This window comes from Lactuca sativa, chromosome 8 (assembly GCF_002870075.4).
Source record: "Lactuca sativa cultivar Salinas chromosome 8, Lsat_Salinas_v11, whole genome shotgun sequence".
NCBI classification, from domain to species: Eukaryota; Viridiplantae; Streptophyta; class Magnoliopsida; order Asterales; family Asteraceae; genus Lactuca; species Lactuca sativa.
Window position 1 is genome coordinate 207,066,924 of NC_056630.2, and position 13,245 is coordinate 207,080,168.

The following is a 13,245-nucleotide window of genomic DNA, read 5'->3' on the forward strand; positions in this document are numbered from 1 at the left end:
GTTTGAGCCTTGTGAGCAAACAGAAGGTGTTTTTAAGTGCTTTGGAGTGTTCTTAGTGCGTCTCGGAGAAGAAGGAGTTCATTGGAGAAGTGTGGTTGCATTGGAGGTTGTAGATCTAGACTTTGTTCACCTTGATCTTTCTTCTAGAGGCATAAAACTTGAATCTTGATGATAAATTTGTTAGATCTAGCTAGTTTTGGGTGTTATGAGCTTTTGGTCACTTTAGTGCATAAAGGTTAGATCTTGAAAGTTTGTGACCTTGTTATGGATTAAGGTGGAAACTTTATCCATCTAAACATCATATTGATTCAGATCTAAAAGTTGGAGACTAAGAGTTAATGGATTAAGTTGAAAAAGATGCACTTTTGGTCCCTTGGAGACTTAAATAGTAGATCTTGGTTGTTTGGACCATTCTAATGGATAAAGGCGGAAACTTTATCCTATGGAGTTGTTAGGAACAATAAAAATGTGATCTTGGACCTCCTATCCCTTCCAAGCAAGACTTAAGATGTCTTAATGGATAAACGGGTTAGGGTTTTAGCTTTTGGACCTTTTCTAGCCATAGAAAGTCATAAAGGTGGAAACTTTATGACTTAAGTCGATGTTTTAGATCTGAGTGTGGACGTTTTGGTCTTAAGCATTAAGTCATAAAATGAGGAATGGTCACCAAGGGGGTACGTTGGGCGTACATATGTGTAAGCTCGGCATAATGCATGACCTCCTGATTTCATGTTGTGGCGTGTTGTACCTTAAGCATCAATAAGCAGTACGCGGCGGCATACGAGTCTGGTACGCAGGGCGTACTCATAAGGTTCTCTTTTTAGGCCTTAGGTCTTTTGGGAGTTGGGCCATGAGTTGTGGGGTTAGAGATGGGAAGGATAAAATAGTCTTTTACCCATTGTAATGATAGAAATGAATTCGACCTTGGATTATGGGGAATTATCTTAATTATTGACTATAGATAATTCGGTTGCGTTCGGTGTGAGGAACCTGGTAGCAGCAGCACGTGTGTTTCGATTATCTCAGATCGAGGTGAGTTTCGTCACTATATTTGGTGGGTCGAAGGCACCATTGTCGACCCATGGGTTATTGTTACTAGAATGGTTCGATGTCTATGTGACTCTTCCATGTATTGTATGTGTTTGTATGTATGTTGGCTAGGGCCTGGTGAGTGTGTTGGCAGGGCCCATCGCATGTTACCGACAGATCTGTACCGGCCGGGGCCCGATGAATACCGGGCAAGACCCGATATCAGGCAGGGGCCATCGTATGTTACCGACAAATATGTATTGGGTGGGGCCTGATGGAGGTCGGGTGGGGCCCGATGAATACCGGGCAAGACTCGATGCCGGGCGGGGCCTGATGGATTACGGGAAGGGCCCGATGTATACGTGTATATTTGTATGTATGGTATGCGGTATTTTGGGGAACTTACTAAGCTTTGTGCTTACAGTTTTATGGTTATGGTTTCTCGTATACCCGGTTCGAAGGGAAAGGGTCCGAATTGATCGCAACGCATCCACCCATGTTTCCGCACTTTATGATTTTGGGATTGTAATCTGATAATTATTTTTACTTTGATATGCTTCTGAATGATTGAAAAGGATAAATGGTGTTTATCGTTTAATTAAAAATATAAATTTTACCTTATAATTTTTGGGATGTTACAATACGGTTCTTACATTGTCTGAACTCGTAATTCGTTGGTAGAGTACATCACATGAATACACGGTTCTTACATCGCCTAAACTCATAAATTCATCACCTACAAGCTGCAAACATGTTGGCGTTCCACTGGATTGTTTAGATTAGTCTGTGGTCGTCATTTATAATTTGGTTGATTAACTACATCGCAATCATCGCAAGTAAGGGTCATGGCATCTCCTAATTATTTTTCATCTCTCATCACCCATAGCTAGCCAATATATATATATATATATATATATATATATATATACATACACACACACACGAAAATACTTGTATAATAAATCGAGTAAAATCATATCATATAAGTTCATCCAACACATATTGCGGATAATAGGAGCATAACATTTAATTATCTAAATACTTCATATCTATGTGTAAGGTGAAAGTAACTATGCACTCACTTATTAAAGTGGACGACTAAAAAGTCGGGCAGCGCTTCACTTCAGTACTTGACTCTTCCTTTTGATGCGACCTAGGTTCATATTACTAAGTCTTAATCTTATATTCTAACGACTAATGATAATCTAAATTCCTCACTAATCTGAATGTCTACATCGATATCTATTAAGTAACGAACACCCAGGTAGGATCATATCATAGGTGGGGTCCGTTTGATATATAAGGTATACTGTTTGGAAATCTTACATTAAACACCTCACAAAATCTAGCCTAGATTTCATCCTCGTAAGTAGTTTAATAAGTGACGTTGGAATCACCGATAAATCTTAATTATAGGTTCATAATAACGACTATGACTATAATTAAATGTTACACTTGAATAAAATAAATGTAGCTTAACTTATAGAGTATTTTCATGAAAACCAGGGATTATGCGGGCATAACCGTTATTGGGGAGCTTCTATTCGCCAACTATCTAACACCGCAGAGCATCGCTAATGGAACCAAGAACTTAGGGAGTAAAAGGGATAGAGATATGAAAGAGGTTTTAGAGAGAATCGAGGTAAAGGTATGGAGAAATGAATTGAGAATCGAACATATTTATAGGGCTGAAAAGCAGTGCCCGCAACGCAAATGGTCGGTGCTCGCCGCACAATTGGTCGGACCGAGTGACGTGGAAGCTTCTGGGTGGTGACACGTGCCGAGCATTTAGTGGAGTGTTAGTGTGTGTCGCGCCTAATGTCTGGGCGCGTGGCTGCGTGTGGGAATTTCTGATTTCTTAGAAATTTCATCTTCTTCTTCATACGAGCTCTGTTTTTGACGAGCCTTATATCAACGTGTAGCTATCAACGAGATCCACAACTTTCATTTAGACTCTGTCGGCTAATTTTGATTTGATTTTATAATTATATTTTTAATAGGCTTAGACTGTTAAAGTCCATTAAAAATTCTTAACTCTCTCGTCCGACATCCTTTCGCGACTGTCTTTATATCTATGGATAGGTATTGTAGAGGTCTTTAACTCTCGTTTAGATTGTTTTTCCTAAAAACCGACCAATATAAATTTCGATTTTTGAGCCGTACTGCTACGCTGAAATATTTAGAAAATCATAACTTTCTTTCACAAAGTCAGATTTAAACGTTCTTTATATGCACGAAATCATTGTCACATATACTATAACTTTTGTTAAGATTATTTATCCTAAATAATCTTTTATCAAAAAGTCATTTTTTATCACTTATAATATCTTAAACGTCTTGCCCGAATTTGCTCGTGTTACAAAAATATATTAGAAAAATGACTCAGGAGTGTGACCAACTTTTGAGTTTATTTACATTTGGTACCTTTCCTTTTTTATATGCAATATATCATTAAACTTATTGTTTGTGTTCATTATAACCCTTTTGACCGACTATCAGGGGCGGCTTAACCAATTTGGGGACCATAAGCAAACGAAAATTTTGGGGCCCTTTTTACTCACATTTTACTGCATTAAAAGTTATCCTAGTCATAACTTTGTAACCTCATTGACTTTTCAACGAGGATCTAAACACAATCAATATATTTAGTGTAGAGATTATTAAGTTTACACTAAAATTTAGAATCTTGCAATTTATAACACCAAATTAAATAATTATGTACATTAACTTATGTTCATTTTTTAGAATACTTAATTCAAGTTAGTTAAATTTTAATTAGAATATTAGATACAACTAATGTGCCTAGGTAATAACAGATGCAATCTTTGTTCTTAAGAACGTTTTCAAATTCACTTCATTACATGTGACAGAAACATAATATTTCACAAATTTAACATGCATTATGTTTTCGCAAAAGAATGATGTTTGTGATTCAATTACCATACCCTTAACTTAACTGGACATGTTGGTGTTGTGAGCTCCAACCAAAATGAAACCTGAGATATAAAATTGAATGATGAGTGAGGTTAAAAAAAACTTTATGTATAGTCTCTATGGAACTCATTACATTCTATTCTAAAACACCTCTCCTAAAGCATAATCGACATGTAAGTCCTTCACAAATCCACATGAGAATGTCAGTCCCAAAGTTTGCATCAATAATATGAGATAAGGCCTTTAACACATCAGTTTCCAGCTTCTATTGTCAATAATGATGAAGCATAAGCTACAAACAACACAGTAAGATATGCATATTAGAATATGATCTTATGCTACATAGTTGTCAATAATCAAGTCTCTACTATTTACTCAAAAATCAAAGGTTTGATGCTAAACTTGAAAAGTGCCATTTAGTGGTTTGGCTAACACAACACCTAGTAAGTAATGAATAAGCCTTTAACCCGAACCTTATTTGAACAAATTTAACTCTTAATTTAACTCTTAATCAAAGGAAAAGCTAGTTTAACCCTCTGAAATCACTTTGTTTCAACATTTATCCACTTGATTACCTAAAAGGAAAGTGAAATTAATTTTCACAAGCAAATTCCGAGCACAAAAATGAGTAAAAATTGCACTCACCTTCAAGATGTCACATTGTCGTACAATTCCTCAGGAGCGAAGAGACTCATTAATGGCAATTGGCAGATTGCAAAATACGTCTCTCTATAAAATTTCCACCTAAAATTAGAGTTCTCCACTTCAAATATCCAGCATAAGCTTAATAGACTGATAGTGAAAGAAGAATAAAAAATGGAGAATAAAAGGAAGAAGAACATACCGTTTCAGACTTTCAGTTCTTGTCTTCTTCACAGCTGAGGAGTTTTCAGTTTTGACTTTTAATTTTTGAACAATCAACAATGGAGAATCGAGGGAAGAAGAATAGAATTGAGAATTGAATAATCAAGAATCGATCAATACTCAATCGATTGCTGAGAATCAATAATCAAAGGATTGAAGGAAGATGAACAATCGCTCACTTGATGATTTTGTGGCGTGTGCGAATTGAGAAGGAAGAGTAATCGAGATTTGCTTAGGGTTAAATGGGGTCCTTTAGAATTGGGGGCCCTAAGCAAGGGCTTAGTTAACATAAAGGTAAGGTCGGCTCTGCCGGCTATCACGGTTGATAGCCGGTCAAAAGGGTTATGATGAACACAAACAATAAATTCGATGGTATATTGCATACAAGAAAATGAAAAATGACCAATATGAAAAAATTCAAAAGTTGGTTACCTTATGAATCATTTTCTCAAATATATTACGTACATATCGTCTATATTGCATCATCTTAGTCACGTCGTTGTGGTTAAGGTGTTGGATTATTTTTTCTATGGCTCAAGGTTTGAAACACTTTTTTTTCAGCCATGATCGCTAGCGGTTTTTTTTTGTTAGTCAAAGATCCAATTAGCCCATTAGTTGATTCTTTCCATTAGTATTAGTCTATTAGCCCATTAGACATTAGAGTTTAATTAGTCCAATTTAAGTCCATACGCATTACCCTTGTTGGAGATTTGGTGGTTTGTTCGGCAAGACAACAATTTATCACAGACGAATTCCAATATTAAATAGCATAAAACTAGGAGTTTAATTAGTTCAATATAAGCCCTTACTCATTACCATTTTTGGAGACTTGAAGGTTTGTTCGCCAAGACGACGATCAATATAAAAGAGGAATTCCAATATTAATATCTCAATTGTTTATACATTTATCTTTCTTTCATATTTATACATAAACCAATCGCTCAATCCATCAAATTTTCAATATTTAATTGTTGGTAAATTCCAAGTTTCCAATACATGTACAAATTAGAGCTTTTAAAGTTTTAGCTTTCTATAGTTTTTGTTATTATTATAGTTTTTCAGTTTTCAACGATTACTGAATTGTTATATGATATATTTTTCAGTTGAATAATTATTTCCATTTAGTATTGGTAATAAGAGGAATTCCAATATTAATATCTCAATTGTTAGAGTTTAATCAAAGACTTGGTGGTTTCTTCGGCAAGTCAACAATCTATCACAAACGATTCCAACATTAAATAGCATAAAAACACACACACAGAGATGTTGGATTTAATCGGTTGTTTAAGGGTAATTCGGGTCCATAATTTTTCTTTATGCAGAATTTGAATAAGGAAATGTAGGATAAGGTTAATTGACTAATTCTTAATGGACACGTTGGGTTTAAGAATATGGGTTAATCCTTGTACCGGTTCTTTAGTTAGTAGTGGCTTAGTAGATAGTATTTTATTGCTTGTTTTATGTTCCACGATTTCTTAGCTGTTGCTAGTTTGTAAGCCTATATAAGGCATATCTTTGATTTAATTAACGGAAACTAAGAAGAAAAGTACCTTTAGTGTACATCGTGAGTTTTAATAAGTGTGTATTGTGTGTGTTTTAGAGCGGTTTAAGAAGTGGGCCGGTTTGAGAGTCGACTTTTAAAGGAGGGAGGAGACTTTAACTACAGGGTTGTGAGAGCAGTAGAAGCAGCGGGCCGAAAATGTTTTGCAGGTTAAACTCAGAAACAAGGTTTGTTTGGCATCGATTTTTCCCTGCGGGGAGCAGCAGTCGGGGGGGGGGGGGGGGGGGGGGCTGTTTCGGGGCTGGTTTACAGCAGAAGGCGGAGAAGTTAAAGGTTCATCGGGTTGACCGTCGTCGTGGGGAGATGTGGAGTAGCTTTCAAGACAACGGGGGTGACTGGTGATGAAAATAGGCGGTCTGTAGCTGTTAGTTATGATCAAAGGGAAGTATATATGGTATTCAAAGGAAAGTCCGGTGGTAGGTTGTGGGTATGTCACCGAGAAAATGGAGAGAGTTACCGAAGTTGCGTAAGAAAACGAAAAAAAAAAGATCCGTCAAAGCAGGTGGCTTTGGGTTTGTTTCGTTTTGCAGGTGAAAAAATACGGGAAAAGCAGGCTGCTTTATTTTCTTGATCGGTGGAAGAAGGCTCTCGTTTCACAGAAGTGTTAGGTGAAAATGGATTTTGTGTGGTGACAAACAACAGCCGGGTATGAAGGACTTCGGACATGACCGAGGTGAAGGTCGGGAGTCCGTGAAAAGTCGGGATTTGGTGATGACTTTGGACGTGACTGAGGTGGAGGTCGGATGTCCGGGAAAGGTCAAGAATCAAGATGAAAAAAAGGGGATTAAAGGTTGTTTTGAACAAATGGTATGAAAAACCGATTAAGGGGGTGATTGTTGGATTTAATCGGTTGTTTAAGGGTAATTTTGTAATGACCGAAAAACACAACCAGTTTTAAATTTTTCAAAAACATGTCAATTCCAATAATTCTTTACAAAAAGGTTTTCAATACAAAATATTTATCGTATTCCCAGAATCATAACACCATAAAATTATGAGGAGCGGTACGATCACGCCTTCGCCTTGCCACGATCTCCTGAAAAACATGAAACCACAACTGTAAGCCCGAAAGCTTAGTGAGATACCCCCAAAATACCAACCACAAATACCATACACGCATAACATGCCAAAACATATCCGATCACAGAACAACCATGCTCTCCGGGTCTACTGTGTGACTGGTCCGCCGCACCGGCCAACAGTCCACCTGGTCCACCCTCTGAGTCAATCCGCATACATCGAGTCTGCAGTGTGATTGGTCCGCCCGTTCCCGGACCTTCAATCCACCTGGTCCACTCTCTGAGTCTACAGTATGACTGGTCCGCCCGCACCGGGCCTTCAGTCTGTCTGGTCCACTCTCCGAGCCTTCGGCACGTCTGGTCCGCCCCTACCGGGACCTACAGCCTATCCGGACCGCTCGCTGGGCCTACGGGACAACCGGTCCGCCCTGGGTATCTTGGCCTACTGCACACAGCAGGACCCGCCTCAACCCAACTCCAGTCCAAACATCCATGTGCACATATACATACAATCATCTAACAATTCACAGATAACAAGCAGATCAACAGATCACATAACATGCCACTATCCTAACCAGGATACCGACCTAACAGGTCACTAACATAGCATCTCCCTATCTCTCTGGATACCGATCTCAATCAGGTCTCTAGCATATACCATCCTAACTCACAGGATGCAAACATGATAAAGCAGCAACATAAAAACAACTACCCGGATCTCAATCCGATAAGGGCCGGCCTTGGTGCCTTAGACCCCGTTGATATAGTGAGGATAACTCACCTCGAAGTTGCCGACTGAACAGATAATCCAAGCTACTCCGATCACTGATATGATCTCCACCACTGGTCAACCACCAATGCGCTGAACTCAAAACAACAAACAATAATTACCAAAATGCCCCTGGACACCATTGGTCAACCCTTGGACAAAGACAAGGTCAAAGTCAACTCCTGACTGACCCTACTCGCCGAGTCAACCCTATGACTCGCCGAGTTCCCATACTCAGACTTCACTCCATCCGCGACCTAACTCGCCGAGTCACCCCGAGACTCGCCGAGTCCAACAACTCAGAGTCCACTCACACGCGACTCACCGAGTCATCCCTTGACTCACCGATTCTCGACTCGACCAGAGAATATCGGAACTCTTCGACAAGACTCGCCGAGTCCAAGAACAGACTCGCCGAGTCTAAAGCTATCATCAACCTACTCGCCGAGTTGTTCATACAACTCGCCGAGTTCAAGGCTATCTTCATTCGACTCGCCGAGTTGTTCTTCCAACTCGTCGAGTCCCAGCTCATCTTCAAGCAACTCGTCGAGTTCACCCATGTGACTCGCCGAGTACTACCGACCTGAATCCATTCAGAAGCATTCCAGGCCATGCAAATGATCCAAAACATAGATCTAGCCTCCTACAATTCATCCATCACGTAAAGTGGCAATCTTTACGTGAATCCATAGAGATCTAGGCCATATTCACTCATAACTAGGGTTTGGGACTTGCAAGCTTCACTAAACACTCCAACACAGGGACTTTCATGTTCTCTGATTCTCCTCTTCTCCAGATCTAAGGTAGCAACCTCAGATCTACCCTCTAGACTTCCAATTACATCCATAGGCAAGATCCCACAACCCCAAAATGAAGAAACAACATATAATCAGACCAAGAACGAGATATTACCTCCAATGGACGCCCCCAACTGCAATGAAGTTGATTCCAAGCAAAGCCCCTTGCCCCAAGCCTTCAATTCCCACAAAATTCCTTCAATGATTACTTCTCCAAGCTTCAATCCACTCAACAATGGAGCTCCTCTGCGATTTAGGGTTTCTAGAACTCAAGAGGGAAGTAAAGAGGCTGGGGAAGGAACATAATGTTCCTTATATAGGGCTCAACCCCGAGAATTAGGGTTTTCTCCACCCAGTGCCTACTCGCCGAGTCCATCTCATCGACTCGCCGAGTCGGCTACTTAACACGCGGTCAAGCCGCGACTCTACTCGCCGAGTCACTCTTTCCCAATTAACACTTTTGGCCCTTCAACTCTACTCTCGCTATTTCGGGATGTTACAAATTTGGGTCCATAATTTTTCTTTATGCAAAATTTGAATAAGGAAATTTAGGATAAGGTTAATTGACTAATTCTTAATGGACACGTTGGGTTTAAGAATATGTGTCAATCCTTGTACCGATTCTTTAGGTAGTAGTGGCTTAGTAGATAGTATTTTATTGCTTGTTTTATGTTCCACGATTTCTTATCTGTTGCTAGTTTGTAAGCCTATATAAGGCATATCTTTGATTTAATTAACGGAAACTAAGAAGAAAAGTACCTTCAGTGCACATCGTGAGTTTTGATAAGTGTGTGTTGTGTGTGTTTTAAAGGGCTGATCCAGAGAGAGAGAGAGAGAGAGAGAGAGAGAGAGAGAGAGAGAGAGAGAGAGAGAGAGAGAGAGACTGTGTGTGGGGGGGGGGGGGTGTGGGTGTGGGTGTGGGCTTGGGTCCTATTATTTAAAATTTTAAATTTATTCGAAAAAAGTATAAAAAATATAGGTAAGTTAGTTGAGAGACAAAAACTACAATTAAATCAGCTTATTATGACCAAATTTGCAATTTTGGAACCCCAAACCCAAAAACGACAAAGCATAAGCATAAATATCTAATGGAGAATCAAAATTAACAATATGAATCATCAATTATAGTTAAAGCATCGCTTTATTTCCGTTAAGTAATTGGCCCACTGAATAAATAAACAATAGCCCATTGCATTTCGTCTTCATCCTGACGCTTAAAAAGAATGGGGGAAGCGATGATCAAGTATTATGCAAAAGCGAACAACGTCGATGGATTTCGTAAAGCCAACCCCCTTTTTTTTTTTTTTTTTTTGTAACGTCATCCTGATTTTGCAGTCCCAATGGAAATATTTCAACAATCTATTTTTCAAATTTATTCGATTTCCAATTCAAAAACAACCACAACAACAAATTAACAAAGTATATGAAGAGTTAACTAGATTCATAGTTATAAATAGAGATTTAGGGATGTAACAAATAATTGCAAAAGTAGCTAACATACATGCATACGGGAAATTCAAATTATTTATTGCATCATCTAACACATAAAATAGGGAGATATACAAAAAAAAAAGTAACAACAATTACGTATCATAATTTGCGTTTTCAAGCATGCACGTGGAAGAGAAACCAGAACCTTCATATCTTGTTCAAACACTCACAACACTTGAAATGGATTGCAAACTTCCACTAGAAACATTTAAAGATCATATTGTAGTCTAAATTCTTAAAACATATACTATATCGACCATCCGACACAATACCTTGGGTAAAATGAGAGAGGGTGTCGGTGACCATCACTGTTAAAAATGCCTCCAAACTTTATATTCACGAAATCATGAAGGCGTTTCAAGTAATAAGAAAGCTTATGTGTCTCGCTCTGAAGTATCAATGGAGCACAAACCGTATGTATGGACTAAACACAATCTTTGACAATGATAAAAAGATCTATGAGGATTCAAATCCTCCTCACAAACTTCACAAAAATATTCACCCTTATGGTTCTCGATTGGGAGGTAACTTAGGTGCATGGGATGCTTGTCATGCTTATGCCTGATTGTTTCAACTAATAACAAAGCACAATGGGGGTGAACATAAATATTACAAACGTTGCATTTGTATGAAACATTGGATTTTGGAGAACTAAACCACCTAAGAGAACTGAGACAAATACGACAAAACTTATTAAGCGAATATAGTGATTGAACTAGTGAAAAAAGGTAATCCGGGTGAGCTTTATGTGTGATTTCATAGGTATAAGCCCACAACCAACATCAATATAGAATCTACATTCGGCACAACAATACGCAAATCCATTGCAAGGTAGTTGGCACATAGCACAATAGAACACATCGAAAAAGGAATGAGGGATGTTTGAGTGAATAAGATTTAAGGGATGTTATGGGTGATCTTGATGTTTATCTATTTTTGGGGGAAGTCAAGTGTACCACTCATGAAGAGCAAAGTTGCAAATTAGCTCAACACACTTGTAAAACAACATGTTTGATATGATTGGTATGAGACATCCATTGCATAGTAGTTGGGACATTTTCATTGGTTATGAAACTTTAATAACAAAGAGGAGGTTTGCTCATTGATATCAATTTGTCTCGGATCAACTAGAATTCGAGGGTATTGATGCATGACATCTTTTAGGATTGCCTCATAATCGCTTGTTCCGCTTTCTAGGAAAAACAAGTGTTTTGGTAAGTTGTATGTTTCATCGAGGAATGGGAGTTGAAGAATATGAGGATGGTCAACATCTTTGTAAATTTTAATGGTTTTTCCAAGGCCTGATATATATAAATTGGAAATAGAATAACAAGGTTGATCAGTATATCTCAAACGTAATTATAAATAATTAACTAGAGCAGTCATTTAGTAGATTTTTTTTTACCAGGAGGCAAGAAGATGAACATGAATGGATCTCTTGTTGGTGTTGCGCAATCCACATGAGCATAATACAAGCATTTATCACATTTGTATATCCAAAGATCCTCCATACAAAAAAATTTCTCACCACATATGTGACAACTGTCAAATTCAAGTCAAAGTCAAAGTCAACAAGTCAAGGTCAAAGTCAACAAGTCAAACCGGTCAAACTTAACTAGTACTTCTATGATAAGAGTTATTCTATGTATAAAAATGTGCGTTTGTATGTCAAGATGTAACACCCAAAATTTGAAAGGCTAAGAAAGGAAAGGAAAACCCTAAGTCAAGGGGTCAACTCATCGAGTTGGAGCGGGATCCGGGTTATGGAATAAGTGACCGACTCGACGAGTCGGAAAGTGGACTCGGCGAGTCTGGTCTGATCGAGGAAAGCTCTAATCTGAGGGTTTGCACCCTATTTAAAGGACCTTAAGCCCTCTCCTTAGTCCCCCTTGTCGGCCAGAAGCCGCTATACACGATTCCAAACCCTAGTTGAGTGAGAAAAGGAAGAAAGTGAGTTTGGGGCTTTTGCAAGAGGAAGGTTTGGAGGATTTGACCACTAAGGAGCTGGAGGATCCAACCCTTTTGTTGTGAGCATCAGTTTGAAGGTAACAATCTATCACCTTGCCTTTGTTGCTTCTAGATCTTCTCATTGATGATGTTTTGGGACCATTTTGGTATGATAAGGAGCCTTTTTGAGTTAGAAGTCCAGATCTGAGGTTGCTACTTCAGATCTAGGTGTGTGTTGTCCCAGAGATCCATAAAGTATCAGTTTTTGGTGTGTCGGTTAAGCATGTTTGCTCCAAACCCTAGCCCTAGAGTGTTTTAAGCCTATAGCTCCTTGGTTCCACGTAATGTTTGCAACTTTACGTGAGGAATATACTTTGGAAGAGTGGATCTACAAGATGGAGCCCCTGCATGGCTCGAAAAGCCACTGTATGGATTAAGAGTTGAAGCTACTCAGCGAGTCACATGGGTGGACTCGATGAGTTGGATGAAGATAGGCAGGAACTCGACGAGTTGGAAGAACAACTCGGCGAGTCTGTTGAATATTGCCATGGACTTGGCGAGTCTGTTCTTGGACTCGACGAGTTGAATCGCAGAACCTCAACTTTTTCTAGTTAAGGCTTAGATTGGTGAGTTGAGTGGAGACTCAGTGAGTTGGGCAAGATGAGACTCAGAGATCGTTGAACTCGATGAGTCTTGGGGTGACTCGGCGAGTTGAGTCGTTTTATGGGAGTTTCTGAATTCAGGGACTCGACGACTCTTGTGGTGACTCGGCGAGTAGAGTCAGTCAAGAGGGTTGACTTTGACCAGGAATTTGACATTGGCAAGAGTGGACTT